The sequence below is a fragment of the Cololabis saira genome, chromosome 3 (genome assembly GCF_033807715.1).
Source record: "Cololabis saira isolate AMF1-May2022 chromosome 3, fColSai1.1, whole genome shotgun sequence".
NCBI lineage: Eukaryota > Metazoa > Chordata > Actinopteri > Beloniformes > Belonidae > Cololabis > Cololabis saira.
In genome coordinates, this window is record NC_084589.1 from 32078915 (window position 1) to 32098816 (window position 19902).

Below are 19902 nucleotides of genomic sequence, written 5' to 3' on the forward strand. Positions count from 1 at the left end.
GCAGTCTGCATTTCACTTATTTTGCTGGTTTGTTTTCTGTAAAATGCTACCATACTTGTTTCATCATCATTTCAATGTTGTTCTTTTCTTTAGCTACATGCAATACATACAATGGAGGTTGTACACCCCCTGTAGTGCACTGCAAGTACAAACTAGAAAATTTCAGGAAATTTTGATATGGGCATGCCCTACTGCCCATTCGTCCCCTCTTGCTGCTTTGGTTTGGGGCTGTAGTGGTTGTGTTCGGGGTGGTTCTATGTCAGTTTGAGGTGTTTACGGTTGTATTGCATTCATTCCTGTGCTCCCTATAGTTATTAATGGGTAGCACTTTTTGGCGTCTAGCGTCCCCACTGTAACGCTTTTGACTGAGAAAAGTAATTCCCATCGAGGCACGATGGAGACGCATCTAACAATGTATGCCATGCATGGGTGCATGTTTCAGTTCAGGCTATGTTAACCATGGTAAAAAAAAACCATCCGAATGAATGGGGCCATTTGGCCTGGATTTTGACATAAAATTTCCTTAAATCCCAGCTTCATGAAATTTGAGTATGTTGAGGTCCACAGCGTGCCGAGTCTGGAAACATTTGTACGATGTCTCTACGATAACCTGTTGCCTAGCAACAAGCATCCAAATTCAAACGGAAATAAAAAAAAAAATGAAAGGTCAATATCGCAAAAACTGTAATAATTAGCATGATGAGGTTGTACGGTCCGTTATTGCCAATCGGGCCGAGTGTTTGAAAGTTTGAACGATGTCTCTACGATAAAGTTCGGCCGAGCAATAAGCGTCCGAATTTTCGCCTTTTTTTTTTAGCTTTTTGGCAACTAGCGTTCCCACGGTAACCCCTATTACTGAGAAAAGTAATGCCCATCGAGGCACGATGGAGACGCATCCAACGATGTATGGCATGCATGGGTGCACGTTCCGGTTCGGGCCGCAATAACGGACGAAAAAAAGTGCGGAATAATAAGAAGAAAAGGGAAACCTTTTCTGTATACCATTATATCGCCTTCATTTTCATGTTTTTCCTCATTTTTTCAGGCGTGTTTTATTTTTTGGGGATTTTTTTTTTCCTCATCAGAGCGGGGTCATGTTGTACACCCGCTGGTGTGACGTGGGACTTTTGCGACTTTAGCTTGTTAGCAAAATGCTAGCAACATTGCCCTTTGGGCCATTCTGGACAATTGCAATATGGTCATGCCACTACTTGGCATGCCCATAATAAATGCTGAAATAGACAGACCTACTACCAACTGTCCATCATTTATATCCTTTACAGAATGTTTTAATGCTGGAATTCTGCATCAGATGCAGAAAATGCAGATGCAATCGGTGATGTTGATTTTAATCATTGTAGTCCTAGCTTCTTGTCAATACATCCCCATGACTGCATTTTACAGAAGCAGAAACACAGCAACTAGCTCAAATCCTTCAATGCTTACCATGTAGTTTCAGTTTTTCTTTCTTTTTTGTGCTTTTATTTTTGCGTTCTCCTTTTAATTATTTTTAACTGGCAAATGGTAAAAGTGGCGGAACCAGGTGGTTTGAAGCCTGGGGAGCTTGCTAGGTCAGTGGATCCTATCAGGTCCATCCCTTTAAATGGCGAAACACCATCTGAAATTACATAGGGAGTTCCAGGTCCAACCTCTTTGGATACAACACAATATATTCACAATGAGTTGTTAAGTGTTAGCACCACACAGTTTTGCCATTGTCTACAGATTTGAATAGGATCCCTATTTTAGTTAAGTTAATGGTGTTCAGCTTGTTTTATTTTGAAAATCTGTTATGTTCCTCTTAAAGGAGCTGTATGTAAGAGCAATAATAAAACGAATCATAAAATGACCCCGATATGTCAACAGACATTTAAAAATCATGTTCATTTCAAATACTTATGTCACTGACAACAGCACTCAAGCCAGGATATTCCAGTTTAAAAAGAGGAGTTGCAGCCCTCAACTGATGTTTATGTTGTCATTTTTTGTTTTGGCCTGAAGCTCCACCCTCCACCTATCTCCCAATCACAAAGTCAGTATTGTTTCGGCATCCGGGTTGCCAGCTCGGCTCTAATTATCGCAGCCATGGCAGCCTACGTTCCTGCTGCATTCTGCAGCCTACCTGGCAACCTCTGGTCGGGGGGAGGAGGGGGAGGGTACAAGCCGCTCAACAATATTTTGAAAGTGACTGCAGTACCAGTTTTGGCCATTTCTTACAGACGGCTCCTTTAATGATGGTTTGGATTTGGTCACTGCAATCGATTTAGGTACGATGCTAGCAACAGGTGAAGTTAAGAATAGCATTACATACCCGCTCTCTCCAGCTATAACCCCTTACGGTCCAACTGCATAGTCTTCAATCAAACTGACACCTGGAGAGGATTTTTGCCAACAACTTTATCACATTAACAGTCACACTTACCAAGATCTGTTAGAAGCTTTGATGTGTAAAATCGATGAGTGACTGAAAGACTGAGACTTGCTCAGCAAGATCATTTATTTTTGAGTACTGAAATGTCCCCTTGTATTCTTTTTCAGACTGTCAAAGGTTAAAAATGTAAACATTAATATACACAGTTCTCACACCATTTTGCGGTCATTTATCATTTGTCATTTAAAGAGGTGACCAACTGATTACCAGTCAATAAACGTTTGAAAAGCTAGACATACAGGGAAGATCTGCTTTTTTTTAATTATCATTATTTTTATTTAACATGGTTTTCTGTTCAGAGCAGCAGAATGTGCCTGTGCAGATCTGAAAGTGCATATTCAGTATTTGCGTTGGAACCTTTATTCATCTTAGACTCATTGTTCATTATACAGTCAAGCATATATCTATTTCTTAAGGGATTATGGTCTATCAATTTGATCTAATTAATCCAGATAGAAGCCATGTACAATATTCATTCTTGCAGGAGCAACAGGGACCTTAATGTAAACCACTGTCTAGCTAATTATCAGAGCTGTTTGTTTTGTTTTGTTTGTTTGTTTTTTGTGTGTCTATGGAATGACTTTATCCTTCTGACTTTGCTGTTCTGGCTAAAACAAAGAACAAGTCTGAGTGCCAGGATCCATGCAGGAAGCCAGAGCCATCTAGTCTCCCTCTCACCATCCAACCATTCTCCCAGAAGAGTGATTGATGGAAGCTTTACCGAGGCAATCTTTTCCAAAAATCCACCTCTATCTCTCTCAGGGTCACAAGCAGTTCCAAACATGCCTGAGTGCTGCTTTATTTCGTAAAGTATTTAGATTCAGAGCCAGCACCTGCTTGTGCTTCGTGGATCTCTGTATCGAGCCTTTAGCTTGGAATGTCAGACTTTGAACGCTGTGATTTGTAGACAGAGTGTTTGTTTTTATCTTTTCACAGAACTGAAGCCTTCTGATTCCCTGATTTGATAAACATGGAACTAACTAAAGCTTATGTTCAGGCAGAGATTGGATATTAGATGACAGGAAATTGTAACAGAAGGTCCAAAACAAAATTGTACAGCCTCAATTAAAATCTGGACCCAAAATAATGCAACTGCGTCCATAAACATGTGAGCTTGGAAAACATTGACTTACAGGCTTCCAAAATACTTTTGCACTGTGAAATGTTCCCATTAAAACAAGTAAAGGAGAAAGAATGCATTTGTTTTCCTGCCTGTGTGACAGAGCATCTGGGAGAGCAACACATCCTCGAGAATAATGTCAAGTGCCACATAATCCCTGATTAAAGATGAAGTCTAAGCATCGCGAGTTATTTGCTGGTGCTGGGTTGGCAGTATAATGAGACCTAAAGCTACTCCACCTGAGGCACTGCTGCCAGAATCCTCACAGTAAACACTTATCATGCATTTGCCATTGATTGGAATATGCCTCTCATCAATCATCAGTGGCTCATCAAGGTAGATTAATAATTATGCCATCTACACTCAGTCGAGAGCTCTGATTAGAGGGAGGAGAAAACCAAAGGCATCTGATAATACTGAGCAGCGAGGTTTTTGAAAACTTCATCATACTGTCTCGTTCGTTTGCTGATGACGGTGTCTCACTTTTACAAGTTCGGTGGCTGACAGTTTTACTAGCAGAAACAGAACAAGTCACTGAAAATTTAGAGGAACGTACAAGAGGGAGATGTATGGAAGTTGACTCACCAGGACACGCTGTATGTTACAGACTGGATACTACTGGTATACGGAGATCACAGTGGCTGATGACAAAAACCAAAGCCATTATAAGTGGCATCGTTATATGAGTACCATATCTTTTCGGAGACTTGTAATTAGTGCTGCAGTTTATATAATATATTCTAAAAGAACATTGAGCAGTGTGTGTTTGCAGCTCATATCTTGTCCAACAGGCACCTTTTAATTATGACACCCTAAAAATGAACTTGATATTGGTTTATTAGTTTATTATTTAATCACATTTTATTGGACAGTTGGCATTAGGAGTTCCTCTAAGAGATGCTACATCACAAAACAATCAGTTTTGATGTTGGATTGTAGCATGTACTTAATTGTTTTTTGTAAGGAACATCTCTTTAAGACAATGTGCTGTAAAACACATTTGTCCAGGTGTGGTCCAGGTAGAAATTGAAATATCTTCTACACTGTAAGCTGTAGTAAGGTAGGGTAAAAGAGTTAATCAGTATTGCAGTTCCAGACTTGTCACAGGAAATGAATAAAATGAGAAACGTTATGTTCTAAATGTATGCGCTTGTAACACTTAAGATACAAGCTTCAATCGTCACATGTATGGAAGTGGTGCTCATGTAATGTCTTTTTCAATCAGCTTGCCTCATTACCAGAGTTGCAAAGTCCAACCCTGGTGACAGTTACACCACTGAGTTTGGGAGCCATTCAATAATGGTACAGTAGAAGTAGAGGTTTGTGGCATTTTTCCAGGTTATGGTTGTCTTCCAAGATCATGAGCTGTTTCCAGTTCAAATATGAAACCCGAGAGGTGCACCGTCTAATTCCAGGAGTTTTTTGCAGAATCAAAAATCCTCACTTGGCCACGTCTATTTTCACCCAATTGCGGAAAACACATCCAGATTAGTCAGCCTCTTGATAGTTAAAAAAAAAAGACCATTAGCACCAGTGGACTGCTTTTGCTGCAAACTTTAAAATCGTTACTACTTTTGGAGCGAAGAGGGCTTAGATTGCTGTCTTATAAAGACAATATAATGGCTAAGTAACCTAATTAAATCCCTTCAGCTGCAACTATCTTCTGCCTGCTGACGTTAATCAGGAGAAAACTCCGATATTAACGCCAGTGACAGGCAGGTTACTGACTAATTGGTAACCAAGTCAGGTTATGGGCTCTTAAGGTCACTTGGAGACTTGACTTATACTTACCTATCACACACTTGATATTTGACTTGGACTTGCAAAAAATTATTTTTGAGCACCTCTGCTAAAAAGAAAACAAGGCAATGAGACATTAAAGAATGAAACTAAAGTCTCCTGTGTGAAGGTTGGGTCAAGGGGAAGAATTCAGTCAACTTTTATGGATTTTTGTCCACCATTCTTTTTTATAGTGCCAGCATTAGTTTTCATCAAGTTATATAGCAGCACCACATAATGGGTTGTTAGAGCGCTATAGCACTACAATATCCGATTGTGGCATGTAATAAACCGTCTACCCTGCAGGCAATTTATTCCGTATCATATGCGGTTCCTCAACCTAACTAGATGAAAGAGAAAAAGGTTTGAATAGTCTCTATTGGGCTGCCTAAACCTCACTATACAGCAAAATAGAAACTGTAATGTCACAAAGTCCCAAGACATGGCACCACATACAAATTCCACCTCAGTGTCAAAGGTGATTCTAAAATGTTGAATGTAACAGTAGTATGGTGTTATGATATGAATGGAAATGCTATTTTGTTTTGAGAATCTGGGTTTGATCCTTAACTGGATTCTTTTTATTTTTAACTTTGTTTCACCTTTTGGAGGCAATAGGGTTTTGAGCTTAATTGCTTAATATGTCCTCCATTTGCCAACACAAATGTTTTCATAGCAGCACAAATGAAGAAATGAAAATGAATGGAAACTTTGAATACATTTAATTCTACTTCTAAAAGATACAATGTATGGCTACTAGGGGTGTAACGGTACAGGGGTTTAGGGGTCACGGTTCGGTACGGGTTCGGTACAACGGGAAAAAAATACAAAAAGTCCCAAATGTATAAGACTAGTTTTTTCTTCCTTTATTTTGATCATAGCATTTGAAAGTTAAAGTTTGTTCAATTGGCTACAAAACTAAAAAGCATCTCTTATTAAAGTGTAAAATAAATAGAATAAAACATTTAACTTGTGCATTAGTGTTTTTAATTTTACCACAGGCTGGTTTATGTGAGCGCGGGATGGGACATTGTAACGAGGCTCGAGCACTTGTAATAAATACTTGAACCCGGGCTCCTCTACTACTGCATATGGGTGCATTGATTTTGAAATGTACACGCCAATTGCTTCGGTAATGTATTTGGCCCTGTCTGCTTTCACATTTAGACGCTGCTTAAAAGCAGCGGGGATAAGTTTTTGGGCAGCTGTTTTGTTTTTCCTACCTCCGGTGATGGGCATATCGGGGTGATGCGTTTCCACTGACGTATCGCACAGGAACCGTCGGTGCTTCGGGGAGATGGCCCGAGCTCCCACGGGGAGGGCTGAGCAGGCGAGCCCCCATGAAAACAATCACTGATTGGCTAAAGCGGTTTTCACACAGGGCGCACAGCGGCAGCCGCCGCCGGCTTTGCCATTCATTGTGTATGTGATGCCTCGGCGCTAGAGCGCAGGGTCTGCCGCCAGCTTTGCGCGCCGTGCGCCCTGTTGCGCGCCGCCGACCTCGGCAAAAACATAATTCGGCGCCTATGCTCCTGATTTAAACGAAGCAGGCGGCTCCCCTAGCTCTATTTCTACACTTGACATGCGACTTTCTTCTTCAGTTTGTTGCATCTGTTTGTTGCATCTTCTTCTTCTTCGTCTTCTTTTTCCTTAATGGCGGTTGCTGGCAGCTTTTAGGCGCATTACCGCCACCTGGGGACTGACTCAGACATTGATTTTTTTTTTTTTTTTTTTTTTAACTCAGTCAGACGTATTCGCCGTATAACTGCGTGCACCGAACCGTGACGCCCGTACCGTGACGGGACGGGACGAATACAAATACCGTTACACCCCTAATGGCTACCTTTTAAGAGAAGACACTTTTCTCTCTATTTTTCCTCCTTTGAGCCACTATAGTAATAAAATTGCTTTTCCTTAAAGAGTGGCTGAAAGCGGACTATTTGGCAAATATTAAAAATAGATTATAGGGCCAGTGAAGGTATTTAGTTCCATAAGCAAAATTGATGGCACTAAAAAGTTTTGTAGAGACAATTGATATCAAATTGAAGGTCTCATCCTCTTAATGATACCACGTACCACATGCTTTTCTCCTGAAGAATGACAGCCATATTGCTGTGGGCTGTGACACCTCACTTAAACCGCTATTCAAAGCAGTTAATGGGAGCATCAGGCGCCACATACTAGACAGCAAGGAGATGGACAACTTGCTACAGGTTTTAAGTGTAAAAAAGGAAAAAGAAAAAAAACCCTCACCTTTCACACATAATCAAGAATGTCAAGGGCAAATGTGAAGTGCAAGCTTTGCTGGCTGCAATACTACAATTATGGTAAACTGGATTTCCACATCCATTCACTTTTTGAAAATACATCTGGTATACCCATCTCACTAGCAGCCATTTCCACTGGTACAGAAGATCAAACAAAATTGAGATGTGATGATTAATACGGGAGCACCCACGTGCCACCAATCAAAGCCAACAAAAATGGCTGCAGAATCACAAATAACATTTTGAATCAACACGTTTTACAGCAAATCCGGTTGTAACTCAGCCGTTGTCATGTGCCTGTTTTTCTGATGAATTTTAGGTTTCTCCAAGAGCGTCCAGAGGCAGTTTCTTTTGTGCCTGATACAAAGAAAATCTCTGTGACCCCCCCTGGACTTCACTCTGATTTCTACGAGACAGTACCGACAAAGTGGGAAAGATTTCTGATGGCTTGCCAGGCTAACGGTGTGAGGCAGAAAAGGCTGGTTTCTATTTAAACATATGAACAGGGAGCATTGCTTCTGACAATGTAAAATACACATTTATTTCATAGATTAAATATTCCTTTCCACTTTTGGCGTGAATAGAAAACTTTTGCAAAAGGAATAAGAATTTGGAAAGAAAAAAGACAAACTTGCGGTGAAGTTCAAAACCCCTCAGTTTTATGCTTTGGGCATAATTTTCATATGAGTTATGCACTCCTCTAAGCCAGCTCAAGGGAAAGGTGTGGAAAGCTGCCAGCGCTGCAAGGGTTGGAGATGACTTGTGCAATTAGGTTCTTCCACCGTAAAAGACTGCCCTGCTGGTGCTGCCAGCCCCTTCCCCTGGAGCCTGAGCCTGCTCACGCAGCCAGCCCATCAGCAGACAGGTTGAAAGGTGCCATTTGACCATGGAGATGGGGTTCCCTTGTCTGCCAGCAAGCTCCTGAGCCGATTTGAGGGTGTGTTTCACTGGAGCGGAAAATCTTCCCTATCCGAAAAGTCGATTAAAGCCAACAGCTGCGTTTCAGGTTGTGCCAGGCAACTGTGCAACGGACACGCACACAAGCATGTTCAGCTGTTCGCATCAACCAAGTCCAAACAAGAAAGAAACTTTACAAACGTTATCACTCTGTTCCATCAGTCACTGCTCATTTGTCAGAATTCTGTGTACCTTTTAATCCAGAAACTTCATCTGTTGCTGTAATGAGACTGTTAAGCATTAGTTTTGTAAATATGAACACTGAAAAATAAGAATGACAGCAAGAAGACGGAAGAACTGTGTCCTCCCATATTAATCAGAATACTGAAACATTTGTAGGGATGCACGATACAGACAAATGAGACAGATGACAATGGATGCTGGCCTTTAAAGAAAAAAAAAACATGTCACAAATGTTCTTAGAGCACCCACTTTCTCTTGAGACTTTCAGCTGTTTGTGTCAGGAAACTGAGCACAGCAATGGCCCTCATTGCTCAGCCACCACATATAAATTTCCATTGACGGAAGGGAAATCAATACATGCATTCTGCCTCTTTTAAGGTCCTTGTAGACTCTGCCTTGTAATTCTAAAAGTATGTTAATGTAATTTATTGAACCTCTTACCCTAATCACACACATTGCCTATAATTACATACCTTGGCGGTTGCTGGACTTCTAATTGCTAATGCTTTTCCTGGAATTTGTCCTCTAATCCTTGTATGTAATGACTCTTCAGAGAAAGAAAAGTGCTTTGCGGTTACTTTTAGCTGCTTCCTGGGCTGTAAGGGTATTGTGGATGATGATGTCTCTGTGGTTCTTACATTATAAGATATTTTTCCATTGCTTGATGGAAATCATATATGTGATCTCAAATTTCTTCTTTGTTAATATGTGTGACTTCAAATGTTTTTTTTTTCTTTCTCAAAACGGCTGTAGCTTCACTTAATAGAACTCAATCTTTTTCTCCGAATCCAAGTGAGTTGAGACTCAATTGCACACAGCATGATTCTGTAACCATGCAGCCGAGTTTATGATCCTTTGTGAAATGAACAACCCCCCTAATATTGTACAGGTTTTACTGGATAGGGCACTCGATCTGCTTTGATATCTGCTTAAATTTCTCTTTGTTTTTCTGCTGCCATGAATGCCCACGAATGCCCATGAAAAGCCCAAACTCCATAACGCATTAGAGACAGACAGATGTTCCTACTGTTGTTTTTGCTGTCGGTTTGCCTTACCAGCTGGAAGTCAAAAGCTCCCACTGTTTTAAAATCCATTAAACAAACCCTTAGCCCATTTCAGCTTCTTTCCACGGTTGAAACAGTGGCATGTCGACAATGTTAGCAGCTTTTTCTGTGCCATTGTGTAAAAACTTGTTCTTGTGTAGCAGCCATTAGTGGGCTAGTTTACTATCCATTTTTACTTTGCTCTCCATTGTCATCCACTTGCACAACAGTAGACAACTGGATTTGCTTTCAAATGTTTTCCATGCTATGCTTCAAAATACCCACAATCTCTCTACTTTAGGAGTTTATTTATACTCTGTTTTACAGAGAACCTTGTATTTCATGAAGTATTGCAAGTTCAGTATATATTTAAATTAGATCTACTCCACAATTAACAAAAATAAATTAGGTTTAAATAGTTTATGGTATTGCAACTAAAAAAAAAACTCTGACATAAAAAGCCAGAAAGAAAAACTTGCTATTTATGATTTTTGATTGCTTACATAGCTCCGTCGTTTTTGTTGCCTGAAAAGAGTTTTGATTGTTGTAGACTCTCCGCCTCCATTCTTTCTTCAAAACATACAGAATTGTGTGGTGACAACAAGCCCATCATTATGTTGGAGGTGCAAAAAGACAGGTTGTCACTGTTCAAATTGCAAGATCAATTTCATACCACACATTTTATTTTGCTTGAAGTTCATAGCTGTGGTGGAAACAACAATCTGATTCAAAAGAAGAAGATATTTGGATGGAAAACTATTAATCTTTTGCAGTCCGCTCACTTATGCTCAGATTAATCTCTTTATTTCCAAGTTCCTTCTTCTATAGGCCAAATTCATCTATCAACACAATGACAGTGATCCAGTATTAGGAGGAAAGGGCATACCGCTTCTCATAAATTGTTTCACTAATATAGCAAAAAAAAATGCTTCAAGTTTTAAGGAGTTGAGGACCCAAATTTAGGTGGCCGAGAGGCAAGAGTAATGAATAATAAAGTCTATTTTTGCTATAATAGTAAAACATTTTTTTAAAGAAGATGCTGCACAAAGCAGGATGACTTAAAACAAATAATGTTAAATAAAAAAAAAACAGGCAACATAATCAGTGATGAAACAAATAGCTTCAGACTGGCAGCAAGACGTGAAGTAGGAGATCTAGAAAAATGGACGGAGTGATGACAAACTATGAAAGATGGGAGGAAAGATAATATATTGATACTTTCATGAGTACACTCAAACACACCATTCATTAATTTTCAGGCCATGGATATCCAATTTCCCTTGTCATGTGTCTAATCTATCCTCTCTTTAAAGAGAGATTAAAGCGTTGTCCTCATTTGCACAATAGACAGGCCCCATTTTTTAAACTTTTTTTAAAAACATGGAAATGAGTGTCCCACCACTTCCGCTATAGCGACGTGTGCACAAAATGTTCAGTGTTACACACTCAGTTTAATTGGTGAATGTATGTTATTTGGAACACGGCTAACTGAATCACATGTGGAGGCTAACAAATCACAGGTATTGCAAATCAGCAGAAAGAAGATCAACAAAGGAAACAAAACAAGAAAACAGAAATTGACCCAATAAACCTTAACCTAAAAGATCACGTCTGAAATTTGAAATATCCAAAAGATACAACTGAGATTAACCCTTGATACAATAGCAGAATATTAATAATAAAAAGGACTGCACAGAAATCATAAAAGAGCAGAGAAAAACTAAAATTAAACTCTTGAAACCCTTGATCATGAAAAATTGGGCTGCTCCAAATGTTGGCACTACATTCTGCTTATCATCTTTTCACAACTTTTATTGTGTTGATGGAAGTTCCAGGCTGCCTCAAAGTTCAGTCAAGTTTTTTCCTGTAGCTCTATTCTCTGAGGATTCTTCAAGGATCCACCGGCAAGACAATTCTGTTAAATTTTAGTTATTTTGGTACCAATCTCTCAAGGCAAACACATAAGTGGATGCTGCAAAGCGATGGTCTCCTTGGACACTGACAAAAGAGGGCTCTCTTCTCAAAGACTGGCACACCTGGCCTTTGCAATAACCAACTTGAACAAATGTGAAAGCTGGTTATCAATGCCCTGTAAGGGTAAGAGGGAAATTGAATTAATAGGGCACAAGGACATGGTTTTGGTTCGATGGAAGAAAAAAAAGTAACATGAGAATTTTTAACTCCAAGAACATAATTTCAACATTTAAATAATGCTCTAAATAACGTGTCAAAATCCATGTGATCGCTTTCTGCAGTATTTCATCGATTAAGTGGCTTCTGTTAAATATTAATAATACTGCTCACACACTCGATATATGTTCTTCTCCTGCACCTTGTGCTGTGTTTGAGCCAGTGTCTTTCTGAAGTGGTACACTGGTTGAATCCAACCAACTGTCCTCTGGACACTATTCCATCTCGTCTACTTAAACAGGTATTTCACACAGTAGGCCCTTGTCTCCTCTCGTTAGTGAACAGTTGTCTTGGTTCAGGATCTGCTCCAATTGTTTTTAAGGAAGTGGTGGTGTGGCTCTGTTAAAAAAGTCTAATCTCAATCCTACAGTCCTCTCCAATTTTAGACCAGTGTCTCATTTAACTTTTTTATCCAAGGTCTTAGAAAAAGTTGTGCTCACCCAGCTGCTCTCTTTGTTGGAGAAAAATCTAATTTCTGAGGAATGCCAATCATAATTCAGAACCCATCATAGCACTGAATCTACTCTATTTAAGGTCCAGAATGACGTCACCCTGTCCCTGGATGCTAATAAACCAGTAGTGCTAATGATGCTGGACTTCACTGCAGCATTCGACACTGTTGACCACTCAGTCCAACTGAAACGTCTGGATCAGCAGGTTGGCCTGCAGGGTCTTGTGTTGCAGTGGTTCGTTTCTAACAAAAAGGAGTTTCTCCTCAGCCCCTCTGACTTCTGGTGTGACACAGGGATCCATTTTGGGCCCTGTCCTACTTTCATTATACATGCTGCCATTAGGGTCAATACTTTTTCACCATAATGTCTCTTTTCACCCGTATGCAGATAACCTGCAATCTATCAGCGAATCAAGCCAAGTTCGTCAAATGCATTGGAATCCATCTACGGACGACATTACACATTAAACTCTATGCCCACCTGACTCTCTCCCTCTTCACTTTTACTCCAGCGACTCCTTCAGCAGTTAGTCCAGATTTCATCAACTTTATTCCTCCCTGATTCTCAATTAACATTTAATTTGAACCTACCTTCTATTTATGAAATAACTGACCTTGTCCAGAAATCTAAACCATCCACTTGCCAACTGGATCCTCCCCCTACTACTGTATACTGGTCAAAGCTTGCATTCATTCCCTGGTACCTCTTATAACCTGGCACCTCTGCTACTGTTCTATCAGCTCTCAAATCAGTTGCAATAACCCCTATTCTCAAGAAACCTTCCTGGTGCTGACCCCAGCAACCTCAACAATCTCTGCCTGATCTCCAATCTCTCCCCTTCCTTTCAAAAATTCTGTAAAAAACTGTTGCCTCTCAACTTCATGACCATCTCTTTCACAATAGTCTTTACAAACAGTTCCAATCAGGCTTCTGTTCCCTTCATTGTACAGACTAAGGACTACTTACCATTTTCATCTTCCTGGACCTGAGTGTGACTTTTGACACTATTTCCTACTACACCATCTCGACTGCCTAGCCTCCATTGGACCTCCATCTGATACACCCCTCAATTGGTTTAAATCATATCTCTCTGGCTGTACTCAAAACATTCAGTTCTCATTATGTTCCCCTTGCCTCTGGTGTACCTCAAGGCTCTGTCCTTAGGTCCCCTCTTGTTCATCATTTACCTTCTCCATCTTGGCCAGTTCTTCCATAAATACAATATCAAGTTCCATTGCTATGTAGATCAGTGATTCTTAACCATAGGGCCGCGGCCCACACTTGGGCCGCGAGCGCCATCTAGTGGGCCGCCAAAAAAAATTCAGTTTGGTACGTGTGGGCCGCGAGGGCCGCGGGACTGCATAGCAACTCCCAACCAAATGAGGAGAAGAAGACACTCAGCTAGCTGTACGTGTAATAGTAAGAGAAATGGCGTGTCTTTACAGAGAAAATCCTTCATTTTGCACAGAGTAGGTTTAGATCCGCCAGGATTAGGGATCGATTAATTGGGTCTGCGCCCAGAGCGAGCGAGCGCGGCGTGTTCATTTATCCCGGCGCGTCCCCGCGGCCGGGGAGGTCGGCTGAGGCTGCCGCTCGGGCGGTGGGCTCCGTCGTTACTGCTGAAGGATGGTAGATGTAGATGCGTGGGCTGTCGTGTCTGCTGGACTGGACTGTTCGGGCTTTCGAAAAAGCATCGGAAAGTAACTGCTGCAGCGCGACCAGAGAGCTGCGGTGCGGGCTGTGCCCGTCGCAGCTGATCAGGCTCGGATGAACCCGACACACTGAGTCCTGACAATTATTAATGTAAGTAACTTAAAGTAAAATCAAACTAAGTTTTGTCCTCGCCGTATTTTTAAATATGCAACCCGGAATGGACAAATTCATCCTGTTCAGTCTTCCCACTGGGACAAAACCAGTGTCTCATACGTTCAGAGACCGTGGCGTTCAAAGTGCGAAAGTGAAACGCCACTGAAACAAAACACAAAGTTTTTCATCAAACATATCCACTCAAGTCTGAACTGAAGTCACAGAAAAATAAACTGACCATCTTAAAACACCCATGTTTGGGTCCAGATACAGCTGTGAAGCAGCTTTCTCCACAGTGAACATAATTAAAACTAAATATCGTTTCAGGCTCATCAATGAGCACCTCCACATGCATATGAGAACCTGAACCTGAACCTTAAATTGTTAAGATGTGTTTATATTAATTTAGTATAAAAATGTGTTGAGACAATTAACAAAGAAAAGGGGAAATTCAAACTGCTGGTAGAGAAATAAAATAAGATAGCATTTGAAAAATAAAATAAAATCTACTTTATTTTTAAGAGAAAAAAATATGTTTAATTCAAGTTAAACATGTTAATTGGCAAATATGTACTTTTTTTAATATAACAGTCAGATGCAGATGTTGATACAACTATGAGGCTACTTGAATATATATACACACACATATATATATATATATATATATATATATATATATATATATATATATATATATATATATGTATATTATGATGTTCTGGACCTTCGCTTGAGTAAATTTTCTCTAAATGGACCTCTTAAAGTTGAATACCCCTGCTATACAGTGTTTATATTTAATGGGCCCCGGGCCACTCTGTACTGAAAAAATTGGGCCCCAAGGTCAGAAAGGTTAAGAACCCCTGATGTAGATGACACCAAGCTCTACCTGTCCACTAAATCTACCACACCCTTGCCACCCACTTTCCTTTCTGATAGCCTTCAGGAAATCAGATCCTAGTTTTCCTTAAACCTTCTAAAGCTCAACAGTGATAAAACCAAATTCTTCTTCATTTTCACCAATTCTACACTAAAATAAAAAAAGAAGTCTCCATTGACAATGCATCAGTTACACCCTCTCCCCAGGTTAAGACGCTGGGTGTCTTTCTGGACAGCACCTTTTATTTCCAGTCCCATATCAATAATGGCCGGGTTTCCCAGATCCAACCTCTCTTAAGGATTTAAGAGAGGTTCAAAGAAGGTTTGAACTAAGAGAGAATCCTAAGATACGGGTGTTTCCCAGATGACTTCTAAACACCGTTCTTTAGTTTCGCTCTTTCAGAAGCTCTTTGGAGCAGCTGTCCGGTTCTGAAACTAAATGAATCGATGCCAGGCAAATCGATCACCGATCACTATCAGCGCATTTTCACACGCAGCACTGCTACCTAACGCACTAATTCACTGCTGCCTGTGCGTTATAATAAAAAATTAAGATGATAAATATAATTCAATGACCCTTTTTCATCCAAACGGTGTGTTACTCCGTTATTTCTGGCTACAGTGAGGCTTTTTTTCCCCACACACGGAGACCGGGAGTAAACGGGGTGGGCGTGTGTGTGCGTTCAAAAACATGAGCCAAGAGAAGGCGAGTTTCGCAAATCGCAACGTGGAATTACAGCAAACCCTGGTTTTTCGCAGGGGTTATGTTCCAAAAAGAACCCGTGATAAGTGAAATTCTTTTTACAATTATAGAGGGCTTCAGATTGCAGAGATCATCCCCGCCTCGCACGTATTCCTCCTCTTCTGAATGATGCTGCATCCCGCGCGAGTCGGCAGGTGGGTTTTTTCAAGAGAAGAAAATAGTTATGGGTCGTTGTCTTCGCTCTTTTTTCTTCTGGGCAAAAAGATTCTTTAATATAAACCGACACCATTGATTATATTTGAGACTGTATGAACGATTCATCAAAGGATCTCGTTCTTCAGCTGCTGCTTCCCTGTCATCACATAGGGGCTCGGGTTCGGGCACGGCGCAGGTGTCCCGGCTGCCTGACAGCGCGGTCCGACACACGTCCAGGGGATTGAAGTGCTGACGCACGAATGCGTTCATATAAACAGTTCTGCTTCGCGCACGGTGACGCGGTTGATTTGCAGCGAGAACATGCTGTATAGCAGCCAAATTATCAAATAAATGATATTCATGATGATCGTTTTATTTGTGCGCATAAAGCATATACAGGAACACACTTGTTATTCCTTATTTTTCTTTTTTTCCCCCTTTGCTGTCACCAATAAATGCTAAACAATATAAATCTAAAGTATAAAATAAATCAAAATTTGTGCGGGGTGCATTGTTTTAATATCTCATTGCTTGGTGTGATATTGATTTGCCTGACGCGGCTGGATCTGTGAGTCTTTGTTCACTAAGATGGTTGGAAAGACTGGGTCAGCAGCATCTTTCATTTCCTTCTTAATGAAAGAGATACTTAAGCTAAGAGCAACTCTGGGAAACGCGATTTTCTTTCACAGGCTCCTTAAGAAGGTTTGAAAGAAGTCTTTCGCTGTTAAGAACTACTTAACTGATCTGGGAAACCCGGCCAATGTCATTTGGTCAGCTTACTTTCATTTACATAATATTACTCGCCCATTACTCTCCTCTTCCAGGGTGGAAATTCTGGTTCATAGCCTGGTCATGCATCTGGATTATTGTAATTCTCTCCTCTTTGGTTTTCCTGCCAAGTGCATCCATAAACTGCAACTGGTTCAGAACTCTGCTGCCCTTGTCATCACGACAACCCCTTTCATCAGCCATATAAACACCCGTTCTGCAGCAACCTCCCTGGCTCCCCATCCAACATTGCATAATCTACAAGACCCTTGTTCTCACTTTCAAGGCACAACAATCTTGTGACTCCCTATCTTTCTGAACTTTCTGAACTCCTCCATATCAAAATACACGATTTCTCAAGTCCTCTTCATCCATCCCACCATGGGTTAATAGCATTGAGACGCTCAGCTTCCAACCTTTGGAATTCCCTTCCATGTGATGTTTGGTGCTTTTTTGTGTTTGATGGACTGATTGCTCTTGACTTTGAGGTTTCCTAATTTATTAAACTCTGGCTGTCTCAAAATGTATTCTCTTAAATGAGAGTAAAATTGAATGTATTGTATTTTTTTCCTTCCCAGCCATCCAGTATGGTTTCCTCTTTTATCCCAGGTCTTGATGGCCTTACTCCTCACTTCAACCAGGTAGTCAGAAATCTGGGTGTGGCTTTTGACAACTTGACAAACAGATCCTTGAACAGATCCTTGAGTTACAGTACAGTTCTTCACTGACCGGCCTCAATTCAATGCAGATCTAAAATAAAGAACACCTATTCAGATTGGAATTTGGCACATAGTATTATTTTTGTGGCTTGTTTGCAAGCTACCACCCTCACATGTGGGTGAATTTGATATGTAAAAATCACATTTCACGTGGTTTTGGTTGTTCAGACTATCAAACAATTTGGATATGGTATTATCTAAATATAGCAAATCTATGTATTGTGACCATATTACAAACTTTCTTTCAGTCAAATTTGTTTGTTCAAATGACAAAAGATACTACAAAGAGCCAAACATGACAATAAAATAATAAGAATTGTATTATTGCATGTTTTAGCAAGTAAATGATTTTGAATTTTAATAAAAAAATCCATGTTGTCAAATTAAAACATGCTTTGTTACTTGAATGTAGATGGAACTCCTTAGAGTGTACTTAAAGTTATTTTAATCAACAGCATAAGAGACATGTATTTGTTTCTGACATAATTTTCTACAATGATGTGAACATTTGATATAACCATTTGGTACAAGCTGGTACCTTAATTTTGGCTATGATTTATCTGGAACATCTCCGTTCACTATCAAATACCTGCACATCCCACCTCCCACTTTGCCACATTTCATAAATTGACCTCTGTCATTTAGACATGACATAGATCAATTGTACTCCACCATCAATGTCTTCAATCTGCCAGATGGCTGGTGGGCTTCATTCTCCTGACATTCATCAGTGTCTTGCAGTCAGATGCTTCCACAGCAGTGCTTTGACCCTGGGCCCGGTCCTGCAGACTCGTGTGTCTTGCTCCTCCAAAGGGGCTGCAAGGGCTTAGTCTAATGATGCCACCAAATGAGGTGTCATCGCTTGGGAGCAGTTGGAAATTTCGCCAATATGGCACAGCTTTCCCATACAGCTGTGCAACTCTGCTCTCCTTGTCAGTGTGGTGAATGCATTTCATGGACAGGGAAAAAAACCGAGTGGCCTGATGCAGATACGTGAAGTCCCTGAATTACAGCATTTTCAAGGCTTCCACAAACCCTGTTAGACAATTATACTTTGTGCTCTCAGCTGCCCCTGTAGTATTATGTATCGCTGAACTGGTTACCATGGGGACACAGGTGGAAAATACAACAAAATGTCACAGGGTCCGTATGACCTGGCAAGTGAGTAGAATGTCATGGGATCTAATGTTTTTCCTCCACCACCTCTGTCCACAAATCATAAAGTCCATGGAAAAAGCACTCATCCCACTAAGTGATATTTCTCAGACTACCTGAGGTGATAAAGTGCACTTTTAAGCCACCCTCAGAGGCATGTCCCTAAAACACCCAGCCATTCACAACTGTGGCTTTAACGAGCCAGCGTTTTTTCTCAACAAGTAAAGTGAAAGCCTTTTCTAATGGACCCAACATCGCTACTGTGGAAACCAACAAGCCCCATGGCACCGCCAAATGAGCCTTGTGCAAGAGTGGAGAAGGAAATAAATGTCAAAAAAATGTAATTTCATCTGTCATGTAAAGGGCTCTCCTGGCTCCCACTCTGGTTACCTACCAGCATGCTTTTTGTAGTTGTGCACTTCCACAAAGGTTTCACATAAAATGCTATTCCTGCTAGTTCTGTACTAGTGTACTGTTCAGACTGATCTGAAAATTGTCTGAACATATCCTCATATTACTTTGTAAAAATGACCAAATATTAAATTCATGATAAGAGCTGTTTAGTTTTCAACTAGAGGGCTGTAATTGCTGTATTTTCCATTGTTGAAAACCCCACCAATTAGATTAGTGTTACAGCTAATCAAGTGACTTTTTAGGGTAATTTGTAATTGGATATCTTGTAAATAATGAACTAAATTGAGAAAAAGCCAAGTTATGACAATTTTTTTTCTTTAAATAATATCTGTTGATTTGCAAATGGAAACTGAGCAGCGTGTCAACTTAGTTGATATCCTCAACAAATCCGTCTTCCACACTACAATCTTAAGGGATGCATGACATTGAAAATTTAAGCCAAAACAAATAGCTAATAATTCACTCTTTCTGCATGGCTGATACCAATGACTTATTAGTTCATGTTTTTATATTTAATAACATCTTCATATATGTGGCAGTTGCTGCACCTGTGAGATTAAAAATCTAATATGCACTGATGAAAAATTTGTATTTTAGCATGAACTATAAAAGCAAAGAATCTTCGTTCGTTCTTCGTGTGATCATTTATTTTTGTGTGTGAGTAAAGCACAACAAATGAAAAAAAAAAAAACTTTTGGAGAAACCTGGGATGTGTCATCAAAATCGAGTGGTTGAAACAAAACTTTACTGTGATTTTAGGGTAAATTTGTGTGCATTTAGTATTAGACTTTAAAAACTTAAACTTGAGGTCTGTGTTCATGTGATGTATATTAAAAAAAAAACA